Below are 22088 nucleotides of genomic sequence, written 5' to 3' on the forward strand. Positions count from 1 at the left end.
AAAAAAAAATTAAATTAACTGCAAGGCTAAAGAATCATGGGGAGAAAGCCATGAGTTCCGTGCTTTGCTTTCTCCTCCTCTGGAATTCCGCTGCTCTCCTTGGTATTGAAACTGCACTCCTCGTAAGTGAACTTGGTCCTGGCTGGGTTTCTTGTTGATCTTCTGGGGGAGGGGCCTGTTGTAGTGATTTTCAAGTGTCTTTGCCCCAGGCGGAGTCGCACCGCCCTTACCAGGGGCCGGGCTGAGTAATCCGCTCGGGTTTGCTTTCGGGAGCTTTTGTTCCCTGAGCGCTTTCCGTAGAGTCCGGAGGACGGGAAGGAAGATGGCGGCCGCCCAGTCTCCGGCCCGGAGGAGCCGAGAGCCCGGGGCCCCACTCCTCAGTGCGCCCTCAGAGAACAGCGTCCAATTACTCCCGTCTGCCTGGCCTCCGGCCGCGCTCCGAGCTCACCAAGCCTGCGACCGGTTCAAGGTAAGCCCGAGCTGTGAGCTCACTCCTCGGCTCCGTCTCTGTAGCCGGCTTCCCTGTTCTAATACCTGCGAGCTCTGCGACACTCAGACACCCCGATCCTTCTGTGACCCTGCGGGACCTGAGGCCACACTGGCCCCGCGTGGGCTTCACCCCAGTTAAGCCTCTGGAGCGATGTCCCTCAGCGGAACAGACTTTTAAAAGTCCCGATTTTGTGCTCCGTTGCTCCGCCGCTTGCCGGGAGCCGGCCCCTCCCCCCGGGGTCTGTCTTCCCGTCCCTTTGGATTCACTTCTCCGCCAGTCCTACCTTTAGCAAGTGGTTGATTTTCTGTTTCTAAAATTGCTGTTCTTCTTCTCTTCGATCTCCCGTTGGATTTGTAGGTGTTTGCAATCTTTAGATAAGCTATCTAGCTGATCTCCCGCAACCTGAAGTAGTCTCAGCTGCTACTTCTCCGCCATCTTGACTCCTCCCCCCTACAAATCCATTTATAATAGGACAAAGTTCTGTAATATCATCACACTGGATGAGAGAATCACTCTGGCTTTTTTTTTTTTTTTTTTTTTAGATGACAGCTGCCTGAAAAGGTAAGGAGAATTCAGCAGAAATAAATTGGGCTTATTCATTTATACCCCAAGAGAAGAACCAGCTACCCAAAGAGGTGTGATAAAGGGGATTCTCAAAGGCCTCTAAAGGAATCCCAGAAGACAATAATTTTCCAATCTCTGACAAGCTCAAACTAATCACAGAACCAATAAGGTAAGACATACCTTGATTCTTTAATCTTTCTTCCTTATCCTGCTTTGATGTAAGGGGTTATGATAAACGTTTAGCATAGGAAAGAGATAGAAATACAAAGCAGAAAAATGAAAAAGTCAACCAGACTCCTTATTTTCATTAAAGGTTTCTAGAGTTAGTTCTGACTACAGAAAAAGACATAAAAAAAGAAAGGAAAAAAAAAGAAAAAGACATATATCAGTTTTAAATAAAGTGAAGAATTTTGACTCTTTAATGGGACTGCATGTTTAATGACAATTATAATTTTTTTTGACTTGAAGTGAATAGAGGATTGTCATTTTCTGAGTAAAGATATAAGTAATGAAGTCTGTCTTGGGTCTCATCCAAGTCATGAGGAATTAGACATCGAGCTTCACAGAGCATGTTGAAATGAGTAGAAAGGTGAAAAAAATAAGGTTGCTTCTGTTATTTCTTGGGTTCATTTATTCAATGTGAAATTCCTCAAACTTGAAAATCAAAGCTATTAGGATGGATATTAAGGACTCAGTTGTTAATTTAAACATTTATTATTTTAGGGAACTTTATAATTAAAAGCAAAGAGTTGATTAGTGGCAACAATTTACAAGAATTAATTTATCACAGCATTGTAATTTCATGAAATTGCATCTTTTCTAAATTTTTATGTCTCTTAAAATATTTTCTTACCCAGAACCATAAGACACCTGGGTAAGAAAATATTTTAAGAGACATAAAAATTTAGAAAAGATGCAGAAGACCATTTCATGCTCTTGGATAGGAAGAATAAACATTGTTAAAATGTCTATACTGTCTAGAACAATCTATACTTTTAATGCCATTCTGATAAAAATTCCACTGGTATTTTTCAAAAACCTGGAGCAAATAATCCTAAAATTTGTATGGAATCAGAAGAGACCCCGAATTGCTAAGGAAATTTTGAAAAACAAAAATAAAACTGATGGCATCATGTTACCTGATTTCAAGCTTTACTACAAAGCTGTGATCACCAAGACAGCATGGTACTGGCATAAAAACAGACACATAGACCAGTGGAAGAGAGTAGAGAGCCCAGATAGGGACCCTCAACTCTATGGTCAAATAATCTTCGACAAAGCAGGAAAAAATATACAGTGGAAAAAAGTCTCTTCAATAAATGGTGCTGGGGAAATTGGACAGCTATATGTAGAAGAATGAAACTCAACCATTCTCTTACACCATACACAAAGATAAACTCAAAATGGATAAAAGACCTCAATGTAAGACAGGAATCCATAAGAATCCTGGAGGAGAACATAGGTAGTAACCTCTTCAATATCAACCACAGCAACTTCTTTCAAGATATGTCTCCAAAGGCAAAGGAAACAAAAGCAAAAATGAATTTTTGGGACTTCATCAAGATCAAAAGCCTCTGCACAGCAAAGGAAACAGTCAACAAAACAAGAAGGCAACCCACAGAATGGGAGAAGATATTCACAGATGACAGTACAGACAAAAGGTTGATATCCAGGATCTACAAAGAACTTCTTAAGCTCAACACACACAAAACAGATAATCATATCAAAAAATGGGCAGAAAATATCAACAGACGCTTCTCCAATGAAGACATACAAATGGCTATCAGACACATGAAAAAATGTTCATCATCACTAGCCATCAGGGAGATTCAAATTAAAACCACATTGAGATACCACCTTACACCACTTAGAATCGCCAAAATTAGCAAGATGGGAGACAACGTGTGTTGGAGAGGATGTGGAGAAAGGGGAACCCTCTTACTCTGTTGGTGGGAATGCAAGTTGGTGCAGCTTCTTTGGAAAATAGTGTGGAGATTCCTCAAGAAATTAAAAATGGAGCTTCCTTATGACCCTGCAATTGTGCTACTGGGTATTTACCCCAAAGATACAGATGTAGTGAAAAGAAGGGCCATCTGTACCCCAATGTTTATAGCAGCAATGGCCACGGTCACCAAACTATGGAAAGAACCAAGATGCCCTCCAATGGATGAATGGATAAGGAAGATGTGGTCCATATACACTATGGAGTATTATGCCTCCATCAGAAAGGATGAATACCCAACTTTTGTAGTGACATGGGTGGGACTGGAAGAGATTATGTTGAGTGAAATAAGTCAAGCAGAGAGAGTCAATTATCATATGGTTTCACTTATTTGTGGAGCATAACAAATAACATGGAGGACATGGGGAGATGAAGAGGAGAAGGGAGTTGAGGGAAATTGGAAGGGGAGATGTAATGAGGGGCTATGGACTCTGAAAAACAATCTGAGGATTTTGAAGGGGCAGGGGTGGGAGGTTGGGAGAGCCAGTTGGTGGGTATTAAGGAGGGCACGTATTGCATGGAGCACTGGGTGTGGTGCATAAAGAATGAATTCTGTTACATTGAAAAGAAAAAAAAAATATTTTTCCTACCATTCTAATATTTCAAACAATTGACTCTCCATTCTAATATTTATATTTTGCTATTAGAATTTTTTTCCAAAATTAATTTTTTTAATTTTAACACATGCCATGATTTCTTTATCCTTATAGCTATTTAATTTATTATACCTATTTTTATCCTCATGCAGTTTTTCTACATAACACACTATAGTTAGTGAATTTACTTCATCAGTAGATTATGAGGATTAATTATCTACATTTTTAAAAATTTGATTTATCTACTATTGTGTACATTAAAATAATTTTCTCATAGCTTTGTAGAAGGCCAGTGAAATTTGCAAGCAAAAATTGGCAAGGTCAACACTCAGATTTATTCTGATTAATCTAGAGGCAGGGTATATATTTAGAATAAATAAAATTACAAATCAGTTTTTCTAATTCTTTATTCACAATAATTTCCATATATATATATATGGAAATAAATACATATATATATATATATATATATGGAAATACTAAAATAAGAACACTTACAAGGCCATTGGGTAGTATTAGAAGCTAATATTATCCAGGATTTTGTTACATGGTTGGTAATCAAATTAGTATTTACAAAGCATACAACTGGCAATGCCAGTATTGCCTAAGTCGTCTCAAGTTTAACAGGGCCTTTTGTTTGTTTGTTTGTTTGCTTGTTTTTTTTTATTTTTTGTTTTTAGGGAGAGAGAATAGGAAAGGATGGACAGAAGGAGAGGGAGAGAGATAATCCTAAGCAGGCTCTATGTTCAGCCCAACATGGTGCTTGGTCTCACAACCCTGGAATCACGACCTGAGCCAAAATCAAGAGTCAGTTGCTTAAGCTGAGGAGCAACATAGACACCCTTACAGTGAATATGCTTATTTGAATAAAGCCTTGTTTTAATGTGTTTTATTTCTGTTTTATTATTCTTATATAAGCTTTTTGATTGTCTTTTAATTAACACTTCTTTGATTAGTTAACTTTTTCATAATGAAGGGCAAATTATTGACATTTTGATGAGTTATTATAATTCTACTAGTTTGCAACTAACAACTTAGTCAACCAACAAATATCTCAACTACTTATAAATTTAAGATCTGAGAAGATATCTAGAGGAAGAAGAAGAATGAAGTAGATATAACTTTTTATAATGACAGTATCTGAAAAGTATTTTAAAATAATTTTCTCATAGCTTTGTAGAAGGCCAGTGATATTTGCAAGCAAAAATTGGCAAGGTCAACACTCAGATTTATTCTGATTAATCTAGAGGCAGGGTGTATATTTAGAATAAATAAAATTAGAAATCAGTTTTTCTAATTCTTTATTCACAATAATTTCCATATATATATATGGAAATACTAAAATAAGAACACTTACAAGGCCATTGGGTAGTATTAGAAGCTAATATTATCCAGTATTAGGCTGATAGCTACTTAAATTTTAAAACAGGAAATTATTGTGAATAAAGAATTAGAAAAACTGATTTCTAATTTTATTTTTTTTTATTTTTTTAAAGATTTTATTTATTTATTTGACAGACAGAGATCACAAGTAGGCAGAGAGGCAGGCAGAGAGAGAGGAGGAATCAGGCTCCCTGCTGAACAGAGAGACTGATGCGGGGCTCAATCCCAGGACCCTGAGATCTTGACCTGAGCTGAAGGCAGAGGCTTTAACCCACTGAACCACCCAGGTGCCCCTGATTTCTAATTTTAAAAATAAATACATTCCATTTATTTTGCTGGAACAATAAATGTTACATACAAATATGTTTATGTAATTATGCTACTAAAGAGAAATTAAATACTAATAGGATTCTTCTAGAAATCATCTAAGGAGTTCCTACTGTGGGAGCAATCCTCATTCAATTGAATTAGGTCATCTCTGAACCACTTTTTGAAGGATTGGTCATTCTGTGCAATTGTGGGGGGATGAATTTTATATCTTGTTTTGTAGTCTATCTATACCTGCCTGAAAGTTCTGTCCTGTCTACAACTCACCTAGTCTCATTCCATACCATTAATTGCTGACTCTGCAACATAACCTTGTGTTAAACGAAATATTCAAAAACCATTTAAGTCTTATTCTTTGTGTGTCTTTTGATAAGTTAAAAAATTACAAAGCAATTGAAGCCTTTAAATAATAGGAGAAGGGAAGAAGGAGGAGGAGGAAGTGGAAAAGAGGAAGGACTGTGAAAGTAGTCGTCCAGGGACTCTAACTCTAACACCCACACATTATGAAAACAAAAACAAAATCTAACAAACAAACAAAAAAACTAGATGGTTAGAAATCAATACAAAACAATAGAAGTTTGGTTTTCCAGGTGCACTAAAAACAGCACAATTGGCTTAATTTATTTTTTCTTTTTCACTGCAAGAGGGGGAGATTGGCCTCAGTTGCCTCACTGAAAATAATCTTCCATTTTTAAAGAAACCATAAACTTCACACAGATCATCATACGAGAATGTTACATCTAAATTTGGGATATAATAGGGAAAATGGGCTTTTGGAGATCTTTATTCCAGGTTGAACCTGGGTTTAAAAAGCAGCAGAGTGTAAGACTTCAGTTACTCTCACAGCTGGAATTTACGCTTGGGTGGACATCATTTTTCCACCCCTAATGAGAATGTCATTGTTTGCATCTCAAAGGGACTGTTGCTTTAATGACAACATTTAGCAATATTTCATTATCCATTCCTATTTTTATGATATGCAAGATTTTTAAATATGTTGTCACAGAAGTGAGACAGAAAGAAAATCCCTTTAGTTATACTTCACTTACTCCTTAAATGACATAGAATTGACATTTATGCTTTGGCTTCCTTTTGCTATATATAATAATTTATAGTTCTCTATAATTATATTTTGCTACAAATAGTCTTTCATTTTCATGACTTGGGATATCAAATGTTGGACTATTCTCTTTTTGAGTTTTTAAATGAAATAACCAACTTTTTTTTTTTTTTTAATACAAAGGTGAGCTTTACTCACATTTTCTCTTAGGGTAAACTTATGAAACTGGCTGATATGTACAAGACCTATATCTTAAATAGAATTGCCTCATTTAAAATTTATCTTTTCTTTATAAATTTTCATTTGTTATTATTTTGTTTTTTATTTACATTTCATTGATTACTATCTGTTATTTACATTATTTGCCCTTGTCAATTTTCTGAGGTTAATAAGTATTAACATTGACTCAACTTATTCTACTTAACATGGTAAATATCAGAAAACAATTAGCTCTTTTCTGTAGTTGTCTTCTCTACTATTACTCCAACAGCACCACCAATTCTGGACTCTTGGAAATATATTTAATATTTTATTTTGACATATATTTGCTTAGCATCAAGGAAACTGCACAAGTTACCTGTTCACATGTAAGCTCACCATTAGTAAGCTCACACAAAACATTAAAATATTATTTTCAGTTTTATAGATTGCATTTTTATTACAAGTTGTTGTTCAAATCTACCATACATTTTATAGTTGGGAAATAAATAAACATGGACAACTGAAGCCTTTTAGGAAGGATTTTACATTCTACATTTTGAAGTAGACTTATTTCCATTCATCATTTTGATGATAGACACATATGAAGAAAGAGAAGAAATCTCTCTTTTCATGTTAAATACCATAATTTAATTCTATGAATTCATCTCTGTTCAAGATAACAGTTATAATTTTTTATGAAGATTTTATTTATTCATTTAGCAGAGAAAGAGAACACAAGCAGGGGGAGCCTCAGGGAGAGTGCAAGGAAGAAGCCGGCTTCCCCTTGTGGGGAGTCCAATGCTGGGCTCCTCCCAGGACCCTGAAACTGACTGAGCCACCCTGGCACTCCATCAGTTATAACTTTTTTAGATAGCTATAAAATTATGGATTATGTAACATATATATAAATAAACTATTTTAAATTTTAATTATATTATTAGTTTTAATAAATTATTTTAAAAAGAAAAACTTGACACAATGAACTGAAAGGCAACCTAGGTTTGTCTTGTTGTGTCTTATTTCTTCCTATTTTCCCAGAGGTAGGTCTCTAATCTTACATTTCTAGAATATCTTGTACCCAAAAGGTGTCTGGTGTCATTATATAATGAATATGTTTTTCTATATGTTTTATAATTTTGAGTGAACACAAAAAATACAAAAAGCATTATTTGTTAAGTCATAATATTTCATAGCTATTAAATCTTTTTAACCCATAGTGTAAAATAAATATTTGGTTTTGTTGCTATTATTTTTTATAATCCTACTGTTCTTTAAATTATAATCAAGATTATCAACATTAATAGGGCTCTATTTATTTAAAGCTTAAAAATCTTTTCAAAATCACTTACTAAAATTTGCACAAACACAGCACAGTGTGATAATAGAATATCTCAAGTAGTCATGCTAATCAGAGGATATTGAAATGATAAGCCATTTACTCAACTTTTACTGGAATACCTTCACCATAGCATTGTTGTTTACTTACTAGGGGTGGTCCCCATCCTCCCTTAGAAACATTTAATATTTAGCTAATGCACTATTATTTGAGTAAGAATTAGAAACATTTTCACTGTTTACTTCGAGAATTGCTAGTCACACAGTGCATAAAACCGTATTTAATGGTAGATATTCACTATTTACCAATTTCAAAAAATGCGGTATGCTAATATCCAGAGACACATACAGCCAACTTCTTTTAGAGACCTGATTTTTATTTAAGAATATAATCCTTTATCATTAATGACAGAAAATTGATGGAAACAATCTTATTACTGAGGAAAAGATGACGTCGCTCTTTCCATTTCACCCCCACCAAAAATTGAGAGATACAAATATATGGTTTTATGTGTGCTCTACAGAAGTGTCCCATTTTACAAACACCATATATTAAACTGTGGGAGACGTATTCTGTCTTCAGAGATGTGTTAAGTGCTACACTGTCTTTGTGTCAATAACAGTGATAAGAACAAGTACTATGAAGGCAAAAAAGTACATACTTTAAACAGCAATCTTAGTGCTTGCTTCAGCAGTACATATACTAAACAGCATCCTTAGGTTAATATTTCAGGGACTAAATTTAGTCATCTCTTGGGTGGATTAATCAATCTGTGTTGGTTGTTAAGATGCCTTTTCTTTATTGACAATATATACAGATATAAATAGTCCTTGGGCTTCTATAAATGAGTGTAGAGGAACTGATGATATTGCTGTAGGATTTGAACACAATGTATGTATATATACTTGATACATCCTTTTTTAATAATATTCAATAATGTGAATCCTGATTCATAGGATACCATATAAACATAATAACATACCATATAAACATAATAAAAGAGGTATAATAAAATTAACTAATATAATGGTTTTCATCAAGAAATACTGTATATGAATTTAAAACATGACATAATGCACCATATGAATGGTACGGTTATAGATATAAAAGTAGGTAAGATATTTGAAAAACATTTCATGAGAATGATCAGTAAAAGTAGACATTTTTATAGTGTATTTTAGAATCTGTAAAGAATTATGAAATGTCAGAAGTCAGCAAACTTCTGTCTCCAAGTCAGATTTTTTGTATCACTTATTTTTAGAAATCAATTTTATTAGAAAGCAGTCATACCATTTTTTAAATATATTATCTATGGCTGCTTATAGTATGTTGGCAAAGTTGAGTAGTGCATTAGAGACCATATAGCTTGCAGAGCCTACAATATTTACTATCTATCCCTTTACAGAAAAATTTTGCTAGGTTTTGTTTTTTATGTCATTAGAATAATAATATGTATTTAATCATTTTACAGAAGAAAAACAGAAGAGGCTTCATAGTTTTGACAAAGTAGTAGCATGAGTTGACACTCATTTCTACCATTAATGATAAATCCTGGATAAAATATTTCAAAATATATAATCAAAGCTGCTTTTTTAAAATAATCAAAGCTCTTAAAAGAAAAATCCGCAGATTCTAGAAAGAGTAAAGGAACTGCAAATCAAATTAAAAATATGCAAACTGATATTGCACAAGCTCTGGAGAAGAGGGTTCCAATACCAGATGTGAACATATGTTATCATGCAATTGTTAGGTTTTTGTAGGAATTTTGGCACAGGTGATGAAATCTGCCTTTGTGTTTATTCCAGGCAATGAGTTAGTCTGTGACCAGTTTTGTAAAACCATTGACTTTCACTGGGAAATCAGTTGTAATTTAAAGGAACAGTAAAGTTATATAATATATAAATAACTGTATAAATAAATATATTCACAGACTTCTCATCATTTTCTCACACGATAGAAGAGTGTAGGGATCCCTCTGGAGATTTTTTTATGAGGCACTGTCCTATTCATGAGGGTTCTACCCCTATGCCTCAAATATCTACCAAAGGTCTCACCTACCTCTACTATTATCTTTGGGAATTAGAATTTCAACATATAAATTTTGAAGAGGGGGGAAAACATTCAGATCATTTATATTTATATATATATTTAATATTTTATGTATGCATAATAATATAGAAGTTATATAATAATTTACAATATTTAAATTGTATTTTAAATATAATTATATACAACTGTATATAAATCCATGTAATATATATATATATATATATATATATATATATATATATATATATTTCAGTCAGCAGAAAATTGAACCCAGAAAAAAGTACTGGATAAAAGATGCAATAGTGAGCATGAATATTGGTAAAAAAACATACATAAATATAAAGAATTATTGCTTATGAGAATGTGGGAGGTTTAAAAAAAATAAAAGAGAACATGTGTAACCACATTTAAGTAATACAATAGGACTAAATCTAAACACAACATAATCACAATAAAGATACATGAATTACAATGACACAAAAACCAATCTAGATTTAAAAAATCACATGCAACTCAATGCTTACAAAAAACAGAGTGAAACATAATTATACAAGAAGAATAAAAGTAAAAGAATAGATAAAGACATGTCAGCCAAGTAATCAAAGAAATCTGGTATGGCTACACTGATTTCAGTTAAATAGAATATAAGGCAATCAGAGTAAAAGTTTTTGTTTTTTTGTTTGTTTGTTTTTCTCTCACCCACATAAATGCAAGTGAAATCCATGGGTGTTTAGGCATGAGATCAATGATTACAGAAGAAGGAATAAAAAGCTAATATGCTCTTTCTTTAAGAACTCCTCCCAGAGGGGAGACAAGATGGCGGGGAAGTACAAGGAAGCGCCATTTCAACCTGTACCCTAAAAGTGAGCTGATTACCTACCAAAGAACTCTGATCATGCATAAAATCAGCCTGAGATCAGAATTATACACGTCTGGATCTCTACGGGGGCAGAAGATGCCAGTTGGCAGGTAAAGTGGAGTGGGAACATCGGACTGATACCGGAAGATAAACAAAAGGGAGAGGGAGCCACCAGAGGTGACCCATTGGAAAGTAATACCCCAATACGAGAGTTCCCTGCATCTGGGGACAAGCATTAACTTGGAGTCTGGTTGAAAGCACTCAAAAAGAGCAAAGGATTGTGGGGGGAAATTGTGGGAATCAGGATGGTTAGGGACAGAGGCTTAAGTCCCTGGACCAAGGGCAGCCATCCCTGAGCCAGAGAGAGTGCGGCAGAGAAACCAGGTCTTGGTCCCTGAGCTGCCAGCACGCCTGAGAGTGTGTGGGGTCTGGCTCCCGTGAGGGGCTGGGAGCCTCGCCAGCCAGCAGAAGCACAGCCTTTTTGCTCTCTCCACATGAGCACCATGCCGTGCTATCAGAGCCTGAGTCGCGCCCTGCACCCTCCCCTGAGAGAGGTGCACACAGGTGCCAGCCTGACGCTCTCAGACCCAAAAAGACCAGGTACTCCCAGCCCGGGCCAGAGGGAAAATCTCAGTGTGCAATCACTGCTTGGAACCTCTCTGGTGGTCTGGAGCTGCCCAGACAGATGCCGCTGTTGTAGTCTTGGGTACAAGCAGGAATTCCTGTGTCCCCAGGGACTGTGACTCAGAACGTGCTCTGCCAGTGGCTGAGGGGGAACTTATGTGCTCTGCAGTGCCCAGAGGGGAATAGACTGAGGCTTCTCTCTGAGAGGGAGGTCGGGGAGCAGTTTGCTTTCCTCTAAACCTCCAGAAACCATCAAAAACTGGCTAGGAGAGAGAAAAAAACAACAGCAACAATAAAAACAAACAAACATAAAAACCTCCAGAGAACAAAAGCCTGACAAAACCTGTTTCCTCAGAGCCCACCCCCTTGAAGGGGGTGGGAGGACTTAACTCAGGGAACATTGCCTGAAAATCCACGTGGCAGGCCCATCCCCCAGAAAAGCAACCAGGAAAAAAAAAAAGATGGCAAGAGAACAACCACCACTACTTCATAGATACAACTTTTATTTTTAATTCCTTCCCACTATTCTGGTTCATTTGTTTTTAATATATAGATAATTTTTGACCTATTTATCAACACAGTGAGATGTCCAGTACATCAAATTCTACAATAACCTTTTAACCTGAACCTTTTGATACATATACCTGTGTTTTTCTTTTGCTTTTCTATTTTTTAATTTTTTTTTTTAAATTTTAGTTTAGTTTAGTCTAGTTTATTCCTTTTATATTTTTATTTTCTAATATTCATATAGAGTTAAACTTCAAGGTAATCCCCATTCCCCAATCAATGCTACCTCTATAGGTAAACCAATTTTAATCCCCCTTTATCTTAGGAAAGTTGAGTCCTTTAACAAAGATATCAAGATACATCCAGGAAGAATCTAAATAACCTTCCTCACCCACACTGAGAATTTATAACCACTCTCCCATCTTTTTCTTCCACCAGCATTTCTGTGTATTTGTGTTTGTCCTGATAGTATATAAATCTTGTACTTGGGGTTCTTTTTGACAAAGTTTTTTTTTTTTTTTTTTTTTTTTTTTTTTTTTTTTTTTTTTTTTTTTGCTTATATACACTTTTACCAGTCTTTTTGTTTGTTTTTGTTTGTATACTTCATAAATCTTACCTTGGGGCTCATTTGGGCTGAGCCTTCTCTTTTATCTTCACTTTTTTTCCTGTCTCTCTCTCTCTCTCTCTTTTTCTTTTTCTTTTCTTTTTTCTCTCATTTGGGTGGGGACTCCTGATTGCTCAGAAGCTTTCCAAGGTGCACCTTGACTGCACCACAGTCAATACATTCAGCTACTTCGTTCAGCCATCTCTCACCAAAATGACTAGGAGGAGGAATGCCAAACAAAAGAAAAATTCAGAGGATGGGCCTTCTGCAGCAGAGCTAATGGCTATCAACATAGACAATATGTCGGAAAGGGAATTCAGGCTAACAATTATCCAGGCAATAGGTAGGTTGGAGAAAGCCATGGATGACCAAACAGAATTGATTAGGGCAGAACTGAAAGCCACCAGGGATGATTTTCACAATGCTCTCAATGAGTTCCAATCTAATCTAAATTCTCTCAAAGCTAGGGTAACTGAGACAGAAGACAGAATTAGTGATCTGGAGGACAGACAGATAGAGAGAAAAGATCAGGAGGAAGCCTGGAACAAACAGCTTAGAAGCCATGAAAACAGAATCAGGGAAATAAATGATGCCATGAAACGTTCCAACGTCAGAATTATTGGAATCCCTGAAGGGGAGGAGAACGAAAGAAGTCTAGAAGATATAGTGGAACAAGTTCTCCATGAAAATGTTTCCAATCTTGTGAATGGAACCAGCGTTCATGTACTAGAGGCAGAAAGGTATCCCTCAAGATTATAGATTCTCAAAAGTCCTTGAGACACCTAATAGTAAGAATGAAGAATTATAATTGTAGGCAGGCCCTCTTGAAGGCAGCTAGGACAAAGAAGCTCCTTACATACAGAGGAAAGCCCATAAGAATAATGTCAGACCTGTCCACAGAAACCTGGCAAGCCAGAAAGGGCTGGCAAGATATATTCAGGGCACTAAATGAGAAGAACATGCAGCCAAGAATACTTTATCCAGCAAGACTGACATTCAAAATGGATGGAGAGATAAAGAGTTTCCAAGACCGGCAAGGCTTAAAAGAGTATGTGACCACCAAGCTGACACTGCAGGAAATATTAAGGGGGGGTTCTATAAAAGAGGAAAAATCCTAAGAATATCATTGAACAGAAATCTAGAGACAATCTACTGAAAGAAAGACTTCGGAGGTAACATGATGTCAATAAAAAAATGTATCTATCAATAATCACTCTCAATGTGAATGGCCTAAATGTGCCCATAAAATGACACAGGGTTGCAGATTGGATAAAACGACAGGACCCATCCATATGTTGTCTAGAAGAGACCCATTTTGAACCTAAGGATACACCCAGACTGAAAGTGAAGGGATGGAGAAGCATCTTTCATGCCAATGGGCCTCAAAAGAAGGCCAGGGTAGTGATTCTCATATCAGATAAATTAGATTTTAAACTAAAGACTGTAGTCAGAGATACAGAAGGACACTACATCATTCTTAAAGGGACTATCCACCAAGATGATCTAACAATTGTAAATATCTATGCCCCCGATGTGGGAGCAGCCAATTACATAAGAAAACTATTAATCAAGATAGAGTCATATTGATATGAATACATTAATAGTAGGAGATCTTAACACGCCTCTCTCAGTAATAGATCATTGAAGCAGAAATTCAATAAAGAAACAGGAGCATTGAATGACACATTGGACCAGATAGACCTCAGATATATACAGAACATTCCACCCTAAAACAACAGAATACTCATTCTTCTCGAGCGCACAGAATAGACCACATACTGGGTCACAAATCAGGACTCATCTGATACCAAAAGATTGATATTATTCCCTGCATATTCTCAGATCACAATGCTTTGAAACTGGAGCTCAATCACAAGGAAAAGTTTGGAAAGAACTCAAACACGTGGAAGCTAAAGACCACCTTGCTTAAGAATGCTTGGATCAACCAGAAGATCAAAGAAGAACTTAAACAATTCATCGAAACCAATGAGAATGAAGACACTTCGGTCCAAAACCTATGGGATACAGCAAAGGCAGTCCTAAGGGGGAAATACATAGCCATCCAAGCCTCCCTCAAAAAAAAAAAAAAAATCCAGAATACACCAGCTGCCTCTACACATTAAAGAACTGGAGAATCAACAACAAATCAAACCAACTCCACTCATAAAAAGGGATATAATCAAGATTAGAGCAGAGATCAATGAGGTAGAAACTAGTGATAAGTAGAACATATCAATGAAACTAGAATCTGGTTTTTTGAAAGAATCAATAAGATTGATAAACCATTGGCCACACTAATCCAAAAGAAAAGAGAGAAAGCTCAAATTAATAAAATTATGAATGAAAAAGGAGAGATTACAACTAACACTAAGGAAGTAGAAACAATCATCAGAAGTTATGATCAACAGTTATATGCCAATAAGTTAAGGAACCTAGATGAAATGGATGCATTCCTGGAAACCTATAAACTTCCAAAACTGAACCAGGAAGAAATTGACAATCTGAATAGACTGATATCTAGTAACGAGATTGAAGCAGTGATCAAAAAACTCCCAAAAAACAAGAGCCCAGGACCTGACAGATTCCCTGGGGAATTCTACCAAACTTTCAAAGAAGAAATAACACCTATTGTCCTGAAGCTATTTCAAAAAATTGAAGCAGAAGGGAAAACTTCCAGACTTTTTATGAAGCCAGCATTACCCTGATCCCCAAACCAGGCAAAGACCACACGAAAAAAGATAATTTCAGACCAATATCTCTGATGAATATGGATGCTAAGATTCTCAAAATATCCTAGCAAACAGGATCCAACAGCACATTAAAAAGATAATCCACCATGACCAGGTGGGATTCATCCGTGGGTTACAAGGATGGCTCAACATTCACAAATCCATCAACGTGATAGAAAAAATCAATAAGAGAAGAGAGAAGAACCACATGGTCCTCTCAATTGATGCAGAAAAAGCATTTGACAAAATCCAGCATCCGTTCCTTATTAAAACGCTTCAAAGTATAGGGATAGAGGGAACATTCCTGAACTTCATAAAATCTATCTATGAAAGACACACAGCAAATATCATCCTCAATGGGAAAAGCTCACAGCCTTCCCATTGAAATCAGGAACACGACAAAGATGGCCATTTTCACCACTGTTGTTCAACATAGTACTATAACACCTAGCAATAGCAATCAGACAACAAAGAGAAATAAAAGGTATCCAAATTGGCAACGAAGAAGTCAAACTCTCTCTCTTCACAGATGACGTGATTCTTTATATGGAAACCCAAAAGACTCCACCCCCAAACTACTAGAACTCATACAGCACTTCAGTAATGTGGCAGGATACAAAGTCAATGTACAGAAATCAGTGGCTTTCTTATACACTAAAAATGAAAATGCAGAAAGGGAAATTAGAGAATGGATCCCATTTACTATAGCACCAAGAACCATAAGATACCTGGAAATAAACCTAACGAAAGAGGTAAAGGATTTGTACTCGAGGAACCACAGAACACTCATGAAAGAAATTGAACTCACAAAAAGATGGAAGACCATTCCATGCTCTTGGATCGGAAGAATAAACATTGTTAAAATGTCTATATTGCCTAGAGCAATCTATACTTTAAATGCCATTCTGATCAAAATTCTACCAGTATTTTTCAAAGAGCTGGAGCAAATAATCCTAAAATTTATATGGAATCAGAAGAGACCCTGAATCGCTAAGGAAATGTTGAAAAACAAATATAAAACTGGTGGCATCATGTTACCTGATTTCAAGCTTTACTACAAAGCTGTGATCACCAAGACAGCATGGTATTGGCATAAAAACAGACACATAGACCAGCGGAACAGAGTAGAGAGCCCAGATAGGGACCCTCAACTCTATGGTCAAATAATCTTTGACAAAGCAGGAAAAAATATACAGTGGAAAAAAGACAGTCTCTTCAATAAATGGTGCTGGGAAAATTGGACAGCTATATGTAGAAGAATGAAACTTGACCATTTTCTTACACCGTACACAAAGATAAACTCAAAATGGATAAAAGACCTCAACGTGAGACAGGAATCCATCAGAATCCTAGAGGAGAACATAGGCAGTAATCTTTTCGATATCAGCCACAGCAGCTTCTTTCAAGATATGTCTCCAAAGGCAAAGGAAACAAAAGTGAAAATGAACTTTTGGGACTTCATCAAGATCAAAAGCTTCTGCACAGCAAAGGAAACAGTCAAGAAAACAAGGAGGCAACCCACGGAATGGGAGAAGATATTCACAGATGACAGTACAGACAAAAGGTTGATATCCAGGATCTATAAAGAACTCCTCAAACTCAACACACACAAAACAGATAATCATATCAAAAAATGGGCAGAAGATATCAACAGACGCTTCTCCAATGAAGACATACAAATGGCTATCAGACACATGAAAAAATGTTCATCATCACTAGCCATCAGGGAGATTCAAATTAAAACCACATTGAGATACCACCTTACACCACTTAGAATCGCCAAAATTAGCAAGACGGGAGACAACATGTGTTGGAGAGGATGTGGAGAAAGGGGAACCCTCTTACACTGTTGGTGGGAATGCAAGTTGGTGCAGCTTCTTTGGAAAACAGTGTGGAGATTCCTCAAGAAATTAAAAATGGAGCTTCCCTATGACCTTGCAATTGTGCTACTGGGTATTTACCCCAAAGATACAGATGTAGTGGAAAGAAGGGCCATCTGTAACCAATGTTTATAGCAGCAATGACCACGGTCGCCAAACTGGAAAGAACCAAGATGCCCTCCAATGGATGAATGGATAAGGAAGATGTGGTCCATATACACTATGGAGTATTATGCCTCCATCAGAAAGGATGAATACCCAACTTTTGTAGTGACATGGGTGGGACTGGAAGAGATTATGTTGAGTGAAATAAGTCAAGCAGAGAGAGTCAATTATCATATGGTTTCACTTATTTGTGGAGCATAACAAATAACATGGAGGACATGGGGAGATGAAGAGGAGAAGGGAGTTAAGGGAAATTGGAAGGGGAGATGAAATGAGGGGCTATGGACTCTGAAAAACAATCTGAGGATTTTGAAGGGGCGGGGGGTGGGAGGTTGGGAGAGCCAGTTGGTGGGCATTAAGGAGGGCACGTATTGCATGGAGCACTAGGTGTGGTGCAAAAACAGTGAATACTATGACGCTGAAAAGAAGAAAAAAAAAAAAAAGATCTCCTCCCAAAGTTGCATACAGTGTTCTCTTTTTTGTATCCCTTAACCAGATATTAGTCGTATAGACCCACATACGTGAGGGAGAGGTTGGGAAATGTACTCATATTCTGGAAAGCCAATACCCAGTTGGATGTCATTTAAGGTTTTCTCTTACCATGTAGTGTTAGGTAAACAGATACTTTAAGAAGGAGGCTGTCACAGTCACAACAACATATTAAGACAGAAACAATAACATATTAAAACACTTAAACTGCCAGAAACCAAAACCTTTGAAAACTAATTTCATCAGTAGCAGAATGTATATTAAATCTTGACTCTTTAATCCATTTGCCCTAATGAAAACTGCATTGTTTTCATAGGTTGGCAGATATATCTCTTTAAGTGCCAAATACACTCCTTTTTCCCAAACATACTAATTTTTAATTTATTGTTATTCTAGTATATTATATTAACAGCTAATAAAATTATAAGACATACATACAAGAAGTTGACACAGTTGCCAAAATCAGTGTTAAAAACAGATTGATGTTTCTAGAAACATTATCTAAATATTTTAACGAAGAGATGTTTGTTCCTGGTCCCCCTTTCCTCCTTACCCAACTTCAGGAAAGGGGAAAAAAAAAGTGTTAATTGTTTTTTTTTCTTTTTTTAAAGATTTTATTTATTTATTTGAGAGAAAGAGCACAAGCAGGGGGAGTGGCAGGCAGAAGGAGAGGGAGAAACAAACTCCCTGGCTGCACAGGAAGCCCAATGGGGACTCCATTCCAGGACCCTGGGATCATGAACTGAGCTGAATGCAGACACTTAACCAACTGAGCCACCCAAGCACCAACATCCCTCCCGCCTTGTTAAGAGTTAATTGCTTTTAAACTTACCTTAAATATCTGTTTATTGTTAGAGACTACACATAAATGAGGCCTTAGAGTGTTTAAAATTATTTTCTACTTTTTTATTTGTAACTTCCTATTATAAGGAATCACATATTGAAAAATATTGAATCTGTACAAATATGAATTAGTACATAAAGTGAAGGTAATAATAGATGGAAATGTCTTAGCAAATGTGAAGGTATGCTCATATGTGAATGAATGTGCATCTGTAAGTGTATATATAATATTATGGTTTGGAAAACATACACATCTTAGTCATGGTTTCCAGAACAATGTGATTAGAATACCGTTAATGTGTTCACAACTTCATTTGAAACTATAATATGTCTTGCAAATAATAAAGCCATTCAATTTAAAAATAGCATTTTGTCATTTCAATAACTCCTAAAATACTTTTTCATTTTCTGTTTTAATAAAAGGGGTATCTCAAAATATTAAAAAAATTTAGCTGGAGGGAAAAAATGTACTGTGAATATATGTGACAAATTTTATTTTTCTGAGATATGTATAGGCTAGCTGCTGTCATTATTAGAATCTCCAAGTATAATATTTTCAGTTATTACTTTTACTGACACATATTATGGAAACTGAGTACACATACACTGCAGGACTTGGTAAAAAGAGATATACTTCAAAGAAATCATATCAAACTTTAAAAAGTCACATATAAGGTTAAAATATAAATACACTATTAACAAAGAGATATTATCTTACTATGCAATGGCTCTTCAAATTTAATTTATGGCTGGTTTACTTTATGCCACTGAATGAATTTTATTTTGTATATTTTTCATGGTTTCATTATTCACCAATTTAAATAAAGCAGCAGCATTATCTATACTGTCGTGTTAAAGCATATAACTAAAACACAGCCTAAGTCTTTCTCATTAAGAACAAGTTCTTAACCCCTTCTACATAAGCAAGATTGTATAGTCTTTAAGGTTCTTGGTGGTGGATTTAATTTTCTGGCTCTTCTGACTCTGTAAAATTAAAATTATTGTAAGGCTCTGAGCAAATATTTACACATATGTAAAATGGGGATAAGAAAATTCTCTTCATAGGGATAAATAATAGTTAAATGAGATTGTACATCCAAATCTCCTATTCAGGGTCTTATAAGTAGGAGAGACTTAATAGATACTAAACTAATATTAATATCCAAAGTATTAATCTAATTAACTGAACACTTTCTCTCTTGTGATGTGTTTCCATCAATATTGAAATATACTTGGTGATGGTATCATATATGCTGTTTAAGAGAACACAACCAAAAATAAAGTTAATGCTACTGAATGAACTTTTTAAAAAATAATAAGGTGTTCTCTATTATATAGTAGATAATATTTAATATTGCATTTATTATATAATAAATTTAAGATTAGAATTATTGTAAGATGCTGAAAAATTATTATTGGTTTTATATTAAAAGTATGCATTTAAAATGAAACAAAAATTAAAGGTAAATATTTAATTAGCTTTGCTGCAGATGGGTATTTATGCATTAAACATGAAATACAGAAAACACAGAAAATCTAAAGTTTTCTATATGCAGAAAAATATAGACATTGTATAGAGTATATATACAAAATATAGATTCTGTGTACACAAAAATATAGATAAATTAATTACAACTCAAGGAGGTTAAAATAAATAAACACAAAAATGAATTCAAGCAAAATTTCAAATTATAAATAATATTTGCATCATATCTGATATTAACACCAAAGGTAGAGAAACACTCTTATTAGTTAACACAGAAAATGGATAATTGAAAGGATAAAAAGGTCAGTGTATGTTTAGAAAATTCACAAAAATTTTCAAAAAATAAGCAAAAATAGGAAAAAAATTATTTCATTCTACTGGTATTCATAGAAACGTAATATAAAATAATGTTAGATAATAATGTTAAATATAGAAAATAATGTTAAAATAATGTTTGAAAGTTTATTTTCTATATGATGAGGCATATTAATAGTGACAAGAACCAGGTTCGATGTACTGTTCTTTAGAATTTATGATAGCAATCACATTTCAGAAGTGCAACCTTTCGGGGCACCTGTTTGGATCAGTGGGTTAAAGCCTCTGCCGTTGGCTCAGGTCATGATTTCAGGGTCCTAGGATCAAACCCTGCATCGGGCTCTCTGCTCAGCAGGGAGCCTGCTTCCTCCTCTCTCTCTCTCTGCCTGCCTCTCTGCCTACTTGTGATCTCTGTCTGTCAAATAAATAAATAAAATCTTAAAAACAAACAAAAAAAGAAGTGCAACTTTTCAATTCAGTACTATGCAGGACTAGTTTTACAAAATGTCCATATCCTTTGATATTGTGTTGTGGTCAGCATGAAATATTGATATGCTGGTCTCATTTTGTAAGTAATTATAAACACCTATACATACTGCCTATATAGATACACATGTTCAGATATAAATTATAAAAAGATGCACACCAACACAAAATGGTAATTATTTTATTTAGATGTTAGTGATTTTAGTCTTTTTATGCATTTTGCAATGGCAGAAAATTATTTTGCACAACAACCATATATTCTTAATCTTATAACTATAATTAAACAGTAAATATATTTTCATTTGGATAAAAATAAAATTAAGGAGTCATATATAAGTAATATTTAAGTTTATTAAAAATTCCTGCTTTAGAAATCCAAGATTAATGGTATATAAAAAATTTTGTGATTGTTGGTAAGATTGAGACAAATGAATGCATATTTATCTTTTAATAAGTTTTAAGTTTGATTTAATGAAATTTTAATATTATGCTTCATAATACACCAGTATTTCCTATATAGTATGAAGGATAATAATTGGAATATATGGTCCAATTCACATTCAATTAGTGATCTACTATTTTATACTAAAACTTGTGCTGCTGCTAAATATTTTAATTTGTGGAGACTGTATTCTAATTAGATTTTATAATGATAATTCAAAGAAATTAACTAGTAAAATCTCTTAGTTATTTTTATTTCCCTTTAGAAAAGGGTAATTAATTACTGAATCTCTCAAATTCCAATCTGTACAAAAAGGCTAGCTACTTTGGTGACTTAATAATTAAAAGAAATGACCTGAAATTCTTACTATAATTTAAAAATTGAAAGATACATTTGATGTATAAATATAGCATAATATGATTAGCATTATTGTTGGAAACTTTTTTTTTCAAATACTAATTCTTAAAAGACACCAATAATATAGATAGTTGCAAAAAGAGGAACAAAATTTTAGATTCAAAGTGTCTAATTAATATTATGTGAATAGAAATTTAAAAAAAATTAACTTTTCAAATAATGTCAAATTCTGAAATATTAGTAAGTTGATAACAAAATGATTACAAGGATGGTGCAAAACAGGAAACTGCATCA

The 22088-nt window shown here is 34.9% G+C and overlaps 1 pseudogene; it reads right to left on the reverse strand.

Moving 5' to 3' along the window:
* The window catches only part of LOC116875560, an 8225-nt pseudogene extending 7122 nt beyond the window's left edge, over positions 1-1103 (reverse strand).
* Between the last annotated feature and the right edge of the window lie 20985 nt (positions 1104-22088).

This window comes from Lontra canadensis, unplaced genomic scaffold, assembly GCF_010015895.1.
Source record: "Lontra canadensis isolate GAN:19392208 unplaced genomic scaffold, GSC_riverotter_1.0 scaffold1, whole genome shotgun sequence".
Lineage (NCBI taxonomy): Eukaryota > Metazoa > Chordata > Mammalia > Carnivora > Mustelidae > Lontra > Lontra canadensis.